Source organism: Falco cherrug, chromosome 18 (assembly GCF_023634085.1).
Source record: "Falco cherrug isolate bFalChe1 chromosome 18, bFalChe1.pri, whole genome shotgun sequence".
Lineage (NCBI taxonomy): Eukaryota > Metazoa > Chordata > Aves > Falconiformes > Falconidae > Falco > Falco cherrug.
The window spans coordinates 882,650-893,194 of NC_073714.1; positions in this window are offsets into that span (position 1 = coordinate 882,650).

Consider the following 10,545-nt stretch of genomic DNA (forward strand, 5'->3'; position numbering starts at 1 on the left):
ACCACGGCTTACCACAGCCCACCACAGGTCACCACGGCACACCACGGCACGTCATAGCCCACCACAGCCTGTCCCAGGCCACCACGGCCCACCACAGCCCACCACGGCCCACTGCACCCCGTCCCAGCCCACCACAGCCCGTCCCAGCCCACCACAGCCCGTCCCAGCCCACCACAGCCCATCCCAGCCCTCCACAGCCCTTTTCAGCCCACCACAGCCCACCACAGCCCGTCATAGCGTGTCATAGCCCGTCCCAGCCCACCACAGCCCGTCCCAGCCCACCACAGCCCATCCCAGCCCACCACAGCCCGTCCCAGCCCACCACAGCCCACCATAGCCCGACCGAGCCCACCACAGCCCGACCGAGCTCACCACAGCCCGTCCCAGCCCCCCACAGCCCTCCACAGCCTGTCCCAACCCACCACAGCCCACCACAGCCCGTCCCGGCCCACCAGAACCCGTCCAGGCTTATCACAGCTTGTTTCGGCCCACCACAGCCCGTCCCAGCCCACCACGGCCCATCCCAGCCCACCACAGCCCACCACAGCCCGTCCCAGTGCACCACAGCCTGTCTCAGCCCACGAGAGCCCACCGCAGCCCACCACAGCCCGTCCCAGCCAGTGCTAACCCGTCCCAGCCTGTCCCAGCCCACCACAGCCCGTCCCTACCCACCACAGCCCGGCCCGGGCCACCACAGCCCAGCCCGGCCCACCACAGCCTGGCCCGGCCCACCACAGCCCGTCCCCGCCCACTACAGCCCGTCCCAGCTCACCACAGTACACCACGGCCCACCATGAACCACCACAACCCACCAGGGCCCACCACAGCCCGTCCCAGCCCGTCCCAGCCCACCACAGCCCGTCTCAGCCCATCCCAGCTCATCCCAGCCCACCACAGCCCGTCCCAGACCACCAGAGCCCGTCCCAGCCCACCACAAGCCAATACAGCTTACCACAGCACGTCCCAGCCCACCACAGGCCTTCCCAGCCCAACAGAGCACATCCCAGCCCACCACAGCCCGTCCCAGCCCGTCCCAGCCCACCACAGCCCGTCTCAGCCCATCCCAGCTCGTCCCATCCCACCACAGCCCATCCCAGACCACCAGAGCCCGTCCCAGCCCACCACAGCCCAATACAGCTTACCACAGCACGTCCCAGCCCACCACAGGCCACTACAGCACACCACAGCCTACTGCAGACCACCACAGCCCGTCCCAGCCCACCATAGCCCGTCCCAGGCCACCACAGCCCGTCCCAGCCCACCACAGCCCGTCCCAAGCCACCACAGCCCGTCCCAGGCCACCACAGCCCGTCCCAGCCCACCACAGCCCGTCCCAGCCCACCACAGCCCGTCCCAGCACACCACAGCCCACCACAGCCCGTCCCAGCCCACCACAGCCCGTCACAGCACACTACAGAAAGTCACAGCCCGTCACCGCCCACCACAGCCCACCACAGCCCGTCATAGCCCGTCACAGCCCACCACAGCCCGTCCCAGCCCACCACAGCCCGTCCCAGCCCACCACAGCCCGACCGAGCTCACCACAGCCCGTCCCAGCCCCCCACAGCCCGCCACAGCCTGTCCCAACCCACCACAGCCCACCACAGCCCGTCCCGGCCCACCAGAACCCGTCCAGGCTTATCACAGCTTGTTTCGGCCCACCACAGCGCGTCCCCGCCCACCACAGCCCGTCCCAGCACACCACAGCCTACAACAGCACGTCCCGGCCCACCAAAGCCCGTCCCAGCCCACTACGGTCCACCACGGCCCGTCCAGGCCCATCACCGCCCGTCCCGGCCCACCATGGTCCGTCCCCGCCCACCTCAGCCCGTCCCAGCCCACCACAGCCCGTCCCAGCCCACCACTGCCCGTCCCAGCCCACCACTGCCCGTCCCAGCCCACCACTGCCCGTCCCAGCCCGTCCCAGCTCGTCCCAGCCCCTCCCAGACCCCCAGAGCCGGCCCAGCCCGTTTCAGCCCCTCCCAGACCGTCTCAGCTCACCACACCCCACCACAGCCCATCAAAGCCCACCACGGCCTGTTCCAGCCCAGCAGAGGCCGTTCCAGTCCACCAGAGCCCGTCCCAACCAACCACAGCTTGTCCCGGCCCACCATAGCCCGTCCCAGCCCACCACAGCCCGTCCCAGCCCACTGCGACCCGTCCCAGACCACCACAGCCCGTCTTAGCCCGACCCAGCCCCCCACAGCCCGTCCCAACACACCACAGTTCACCACGGCCCGTCCCAGCCCACAACGGCCCACCACGTCTCACCACAGCCCGTCCCAGCCCACCACAATTCATCCCAGTGCACCACAGCGCGTCCCAGCCCACCACAGCCCGTCCCGGCACACCACAGCCCATCCCGTCCCACCACAGCCCGTCCCGTCCCACCACAGCCCGTCCCGGCCCACCAGAGCCTGTCTCAGCACACCACAGCTCGTCCTGGCTCACCACAGCCCGTCCCGTCCCACCACAGCCCACCACAGCCCGTCCCAGCACGTCCCAGCCCGTCCCGGCCCACCACAGCCCGTCTCAGCCCGATCCAGCTCACCACAGCCCGTCCCAGCTCACCACATCCCGTCAAAGCCCCCCACAGCCCATCCCAGCCCACCACAGTTCACCATGGCTCGTCCCAGCCCACAACGGCCCACCGCGGCCCACCACAGCCCGTCCCAGCCCACCACGGCCCGTCCCAGCCCACCACGGCCCGTCCCAGTTCGTGCCAGCCAATACCAGCCCACCACAGCCCGTGCCAGCCTGTCCCAGCCCACCACAGCCCGTCCCAGCCCACCACAGCCAGTCCCAGCCCACCACAGCCCGTCCCATCCCACCAGAGCCCACCACAGCTTGTCCCAGCCCACCCAAGCCCACCACAGCCCGTCCCAGCCCACCACAGCCAGTCCCAGCCCACCACAGCCCCCCACAGCCCGTCCCAACCCACCACAGTTCACCACGGCCCGTCCCAGCCCACAACGGCCCACCACGTCTCACCACAGCCCGTCCCAGCCCACCACAATTCATCCCAGTGCACCACAGCGCGTCCCAGCCCACCACAGCCCGTCCCGGCACACCACAGCCCATCCCGTCCCACCACAGCCCGTCCCGGCCCACCACAGCCCGTCCCGGCCCACCAGAGCCTGTCTCAGCACACCACAGCTCGTCCTGGCTCACCACAGCCCGTCCCGTCCCACCACAGCCCACCAAAGCCCGTCCCAGCACGTCCCAGCCCGTCCCGGCCCACCACAGCCCGTCTCAGCCCGATCCAGCTCACCACAGCCCGTCCCAGCTCACCACATCCCGTCAAAGCCCCCCACAGCCCATCCCAGCCCACCACAGCTCACCACAGTTCACCATGGCCCGTCCCAGCCCACAACGGCCCACCGCGGCCCACCACAGCCCGTCCCAGCCTACCACGGCCCGTCCCAGCCCACCACGGCCCGTCCCAGTTCGTGCCAGCCAATACCAGCCCACCACAGCCCGTGCCAGCCTGTCCCAGCCCACCACAGCCCGTCCCAGCCCACCACAGCCAACCACAGCCCAGCACAGCCCAGCACAGCCCGTCCCATCCCACCAGAGCCCACCACAGCTTGTCCCAGCCCACCCAAGCCCACCACAGCCCGTCCCAGCCCACCACAGCCAGTCCCAGCCCACCACAGCCCACCACAGCCCGTCCCATCCCACCAGAGCCCACCACAGCTTGTCCCAGCCCACCACAGCCCGTCCCAGCCCACCACAGCTCACCACAGCCCGTCCCAGCCCACCAGAGCCCGTCCCAGCTTACCACAGCCCACCACAGCCCACCACGGCCTGTCCCAGCCCTCCACAGCCCGTCCCAGCCCACCACAGCCCGTCCCAGCCCTTCCCAGCCCACCACAGACCATCCCGGCCCACCACGGCCCACCGCAGTCCGTCCCAGCCCATCACAGCCCGTCCCAGCCCAGCACAGCCCACCACAGCCCACCACGGCCACCCACAGCCCACCACGGCCCACCACAGCCCCTTCCAGACCAACACAGCATGTCCCAGCCCTCCACAGCCCGCCACAGACCATCTCAGCCCACCACAGCCCGTCCCAGCCCACCACAGCGCGTCCCAGCCCACCACAGCCCGTCCCAGCCCACCACAGCGCGTCCCAGCCCACCACAGCCCACCACAGCCCGTCCCAGCCCGTCCCAGCCCACCACAGCCCTTCCCTGATCACCACAGCCTGTCCCCGCCCACCACAACTTGTCCCCGCCCACTACAGCCCGGCCCGGCCCACCACGGCCCGTCACGGCCAACCAAGGCCGGTCCCGGCCCACCACGGCCCGTCCCAGCCCACCACGTCCGACCACAGCCCACCACGGCCCACCACAACCCACCACGGCTTACCACAGCCCACCACAGTTCACCACGGCACGTCATAGCCCACCACAGCCTGTCCCAGGCCACCACGGCCCACCACAGCCCACCACGGCCCACTGCACCCCGTCCCAGCCCACCACAGCCCGTCCCAGCCCACCACAGCCCGTCCCAGCCCACCACAGCCCGTCCCAGCCCTCCACAGCCCTTTTCAGCCCACCACAGCCCACCACAGCTTGTCCCAGCCCACCAGAGCCCGACCAAGACCACCACAGCCCGTCTCAGCCCACCACAGCCCACCACAGCTTGTCCCAGCCCACCACAGTCCGTCCCAGCCCACCACAGCCCATCCCAGCACACCACAGCCAGTCCCAGCCCTTCCCAGCCCGTCCCAGCCCACCACAGCCCGTCCCAGCCCACGACAGCCCGTCCCAGACCACCACAGCCCATCCCAGCACACCACAGCCTACCACAGCACGTCCCGGCCCACCAGAGCCAGTCCCAGCCCACCACAGCCCATCCCAGCCAACCACAGCCCGTCCCAGCCCACCACAGCCCGTCCCAGCCCACAACAGCCCACCACAGCACGTCCCAGCCCACCACAGCGCATCCCAGCCCACCACAGCGCATCCCAGCCCACCACAGCCCGTTTCAGCCCACCACAGCCCACCACAGCGCGTCCCAGCCCACCAGAGCCCGTCCCAGCCCACCACAGCCCGTCCCAGCCCACCAGAGCCCACCACAGCTTGTCCCAGCCCACCACAGCCCGTCCCAGCCCACCACAGCCCGTCCCAGCCCACCACAGCCCACCACAGCTCGTCCCAGCCCACCACAGCCCACCAAAGACCGTCCCCGCTCACCACACCCCGTCCCCGCCCACCACAGCCCATCCCCGCCCACCACAGCCCGTCCCAGCCCACCACAGCCCGTCCCCGCCCACCACAGCCCGTCCCTGCCCACCACAACTTGTCCCCACCCACTACGGCCCTTCCCGGCCCACCACGGCCCGTCCCAGCCAACCAAGACCGGTCCCGGCCCACCACGGCACGTCCCAACCCACCACGGCCCAGCCCAGCCCACCACAACCCACCACAGCCCATTACAGCTTACCACAGCCCGTCCCAACCCACCACAGCCTGTTCCAGCCCACCACAGCCCGTCTCCGCCCACCACAGCCCGTCCCAGCCCGTCCATGCACACCACAGCCCGCCCCGGCCCACCACAGCCCGTCCTGGCCCACCACAGCCCGTCACAGCCCGTCCCAGCCCACCACAGAATGTCCCAGCCCACCACAGCCCGTCGCAGCCCACCACAGCTCATCCCAGCCCGTCCCAGCCTGTCCCAGCCCAACACAGCCCATGCCAGCCCACCACAGCCCGTCCCAGCCCACCACAGCCCGTCCCAGCACACCACAGCCCGTCCCAGCCCACCACAGCCCGTCTCAAGCTCAGCAGAACACACCACAGCCCGTCCCAGCCCGTCCCAGACCACCACAGCCCACCACAGCCCGTCCCAGCACACCACAGGTCTTCCCAGCCCGTCCCAGCCCACCACAGCCTGTCCCAGCCCACCACAGCCCGTCCCAGCCCACCACAGCCCGTCCCAGCCCACCACAGCCCGTCCCAGCCCACCACAGCCAGTCTCCGCACACCACAGCTCGTCCCAGCCCGTCCCAGCCCGTCCCAGCACACCACAGCCCGTCCTAGCACACCACAGCCCGTCCCCGCCCACCACAGCCCGTCCCCGCCAACCACAGGCCATCCCCGGCCACCACAGCCCGTTACAGCTTACCAAAGCCCGTCCCAGCCCACCACAGCCCGTCGCCGCCCACCACAGCCCAGCCCTGCCCACCACAGCCCATCTCCGCCCACCACAGCCCGTCCCAGCCCGTCCAAGCACACCACAGCCCGCCCCGGCCCAACACAGCCCGTCCTGGCCCACCACAGCCCGTCACAGCCCGTCCCAGCCCACCACAGAATGTCCCAGACCACCACAGCCCGTCCCAGCCCACCACAGCTCATCCCAGCCCGTCCCAGCCTGTCCCAGCCCAACACAGCCCGTGCCAGCCAACCACAGCCCGTCCCAGACCACCACAGCCCGTCCCAGCACACCACAGCCCGTCCCAGCCCACCACAGCCCGTCTCAAGCTCAGCAGAACACACCACAGCATGTCCCAGCCTGTCCCAGACCACCACAGCCCACCACAGCCCGTCCCAGCACACCACAGCCCGTCCCAGCACACCACAGCTCGTCCCAGCCCGTCCCAGCCCACCACAGCCCGTCCCAGCCCACCACAGCCCGTCCCAGCCCACCAAAGCCCGTCCCAGCCCACCACAGCTCGTCCCAGCCCGTCCCAGCACACCACAGCCCGTCCTAGCACACCACAGCCCGTCCCCGCGCACCACAGCCCGTCCCCGCCCACCACAGCCCGTCCCCGCCCACCACAGCCCGTTACAGCTTACCAAAGCCCGTCCCAGCCCACCACAGCCCGTCGCCGCCCACCACAGCCCATCCTAGCCCACCACAGCCCGTCTCTGCCCACCACAGCCCGTCCCAGCCCGTCCAAGCACACCACAGCCCGCCCCGGCCCAACACAGCCCGTCCCAGCACACCACAGCCCGTCCCAGCCCACCACAGCTCGTGCCAGCCCAGCCCAGCCCACCACAGCCCGTCCCAGCACGCCACAGCATGTTCCAGACCACCAGAGCCCGTCCCAGCCCGTCCCAGCCCACCACAGCCCGTCTCAAGCTCACCAGAACCCACCACAGCCCACCACAGCCCGTCCCAGCGCACCACAGCCCGTCCCCGCTCGTCCCAGCCCGTCCCAGCACACCACAGCACGTCCCAGCCCGTCCCAACCCATCGCAGCCCGTCGCAGCCCACCACAGCCTGTCCCAGCACACCACAGCCCGTCCCAGCCCACCAGAGCCCGTCCCAGCGCGTCCCAGCCCACCATAGCCCGTCTCAAGCTCACCAGAACCCACCACAGCCCACCACAGCCTGTCCCAGACCACCACGGCCCACCACAGCCCACCACGGCCCATCCCAGCCCACCACGGCCCAGCACAACCCACCACAGTTCACCACGGGCCATCTCAGACCACCATGACCTGTCCCAGCCCACCACGGCCCGCCACAGCCCATCCCTTCCCATACCGGCTCAAAACAGCTCACCACAGCCCACCACAGCCCACCACGGTTCACCACGGCCCGTCCCAGCCCACCACAGCCCGTCCCAGCACACAACAGACCATCCCAGTCCACCACACACCGTCCCAGCATGTCCCAGCCTGTCCCAACCCACCACAGCCTGTTCCAGACCACCACAGCCCGTCCCAGCACACCACAGCCCGTCCCTAGCCCACCACAGCCCGTCCCAGCCCACCACAGCCCGTCCCAGCCCACCACAGACCAGCACAGCCCGTCCCAGCACACCACAGCCCGTCCCAGCCCGTCCCAGCCCGTCGCAGCCTGCCGCAGCCCGTCCCAGCCCGCCACAGACCGTCCCAGCCCACCACAGACCATTCCAGACCACCACAGCCCGTCCCCGCCCAACATAGCCCGTGCCAGCCCACCACAGCCCGTCCCAGCCCACCACAGACCGTCCCAGCCTACCACAGCCCACCAGAGCCCGTATCAGCTTACCAGAGCCTGTCCCAGCCCACCACAACCCACCACAGCCAAACATGGCCCACCACAGTCCGTCCCAGACCACCACAGCCCGTCCCAGCCCACCACAGCACACCACAGCTTGTCCCAGACCACCACAGCTCTTCCCAGCCCACCATAACCAACCACAGCCTATCCCAGCCGATCCCAGCCCACCACAGCCCGTCCCATCACACCACAGCCTACCACAGCCCGTCCCAGCCAACCACGGCCCGTCCCAGCCCACCACAGCCCGTCCCAGCCCACCACGGCCCACCACAGCCCACCACGGCCCATCCGGGCCCAACACAGCACACCAAGGCGCACCACAGCCCATCCCAGACCATTACAGCCTGTCCCAGACCACCACAGCCAATCTCAGCCCACCACAGCCCGTCCCAGCACACCACAGCCCGTCCCAGACCGTCCCAGCCCACCAGAGCCTGTCCCAGCCCACCAGAGCCCGTCCCAGCCCACCACAGCCCACCACGCCCCGTCCCAACCCACCAGAGCCCGTCCCAGCACACCACAGCCCACCACAGCCCGTCCCAGACCACAAGAGGTCGTCCCAGCCCACCACTAACCCACCAAAGCCCGTCCCCGCCCACCACAGCCCGTCCCAGCCAACCACAGCGCACCACAGCCCGTCCCAACCCACCAGAGCCCGTCCCAGCTTACCACAGCCCACCACAGCCCGTCACAGCCCGTCACAGCCCACCAGAGGTCGTCCCAGCTCACCACAGCCCGTCCCAGCCCACCACAACCCACCACAGCCCTTCCCAGCCCGTCCCAGCCCACCACAGCCCGTCCCAGCCCTTCCCAGCCCGTCCCAGCCCGTCCCAGCCCACCACGGCCGCCGCAGACCATCAGAGCCCGTCCCAGCCCACCACAACCCGTTCTAGCTCACCACAACCCACCACAGCGTACCATAGCCCACCACAGCGCACCAGAGTCTGTCCCGGCCAACCAGAGCCTGTCCCAGCCCACCACAGCCCGTCCCAGCCCACCGCAGCCCGCCACGGCCCGTCCCAGCCCGCCACAGCCCATTCCAGACCACCAGAGCCCTTCCCAGTTCACCACAGCATGTCCCAGCACACCACAGCCCACCACAACCCGTCCAATTTCACCACAGCCCGTCTCAGCTCACCACAACCCACCACAGCCCGTCCCAGCCCACCACAGCCCACCACAGCCCGTCGCAGCCCACCACAGCCCGTCGCAGCCCACCAGAGCCCGTCCCAGCTTACCACAGCCCACCACAGCCTGTCCCAGCCAGTCCGATCCCACCACAGCCCGTCCCAGCCCACCAGAGCTCGTCCCAGTCCACCACAACCCACCACAGCCCGTCCCAGCCCACCACAGCTGGACCCAGCCTGTCCCAGCCTACCACGGCCGCCGCAGACCACCAGAGCCCATCCCAGGCCACCACAGCCCGTCCCAGCACACCACAGCCCACCACAGCCCGTCTCAGCTCAGCACAACCCACCACAGTACACCACAGCCCACCACAGTGCACCAGAGCCCGTCCCGGCCCACCAGAGCCCGTCCCAGCCTACCACAGCCCGTCCCGGCCCACCAGATCCCGTCCCAGCCTGTCCCAGCTCACCACAGCCCGTCCCAGCACACCACAGCCCGTCCTGGCTCACCACAGCCCGTCCCGTCCCACCACAGCCCACCACAGCCAACCCAGCCCACCACAGCCCTTCCCAGCCCACCACAGGCCACTACAACACACCACAGGCTACCGTAGACCACCACAGCCCGTCCCAGCCCACCACAGCCCGTTCCGTCCCACCACAGCCCACCACAGCCCGTCCCAGCCTGCCACAGCCCGTCCCAGCCCACCACAGCCCAATACAGCCCACCACAGCCCAATACAGCCCACCACAGCCCATCTCAGCTCACCACAACCTCCACAGCCCGTCCAAGCTTACCACAGCCCGTCCCAGCCCACCAGACCCCGTTCCAGCCCACCAGAGCTCACCAAAGCCCGTCCCCGCCCACCACAGCCCGTCCCCGCTCACCACAGCCCGTCCCAGCCCGTCCCAGGCCACCACAGCCCTTCCCTGCTCACCACAGCCTGTCCCCGCCCACCACAACTTGTCCCCGCCCACTACAGCCCGGCCCAGCCCACCACGGCCCGTCATGGCCAACCAAGGCCCGTCCCAGCACACCACAGCCCGTCCCAGCCCACCACAGCCCGTCCCAGCCCACCACAGCCCGTCCCAGCACACCACAGCCTACAACAGCACGTCCCAGCCCACCAAAGCCCGTCCCAGCCCACTACGGTCCACCACGGCCCGTCCAGGCCCATCACCGCCCGTCCCGGCCCACCATCGTCCGTCCCGGCCCACCGCGACCCACCTCAGCCCACCACTGCTCGTCCCAGCCCACCACTGTCCGTCCCAGCCCACCACAGCCCGTCCCAGGACACCACAGTCCGTCCCAGCCCACCACAGCCCGTCCCAGCCCACCACAGCTCGTCCCAGCCCACCACAGCCCACCAAAGCCCGTCCCCGCTCACCACACCCTGTCCCCGCCCACCAGAGCCCATCC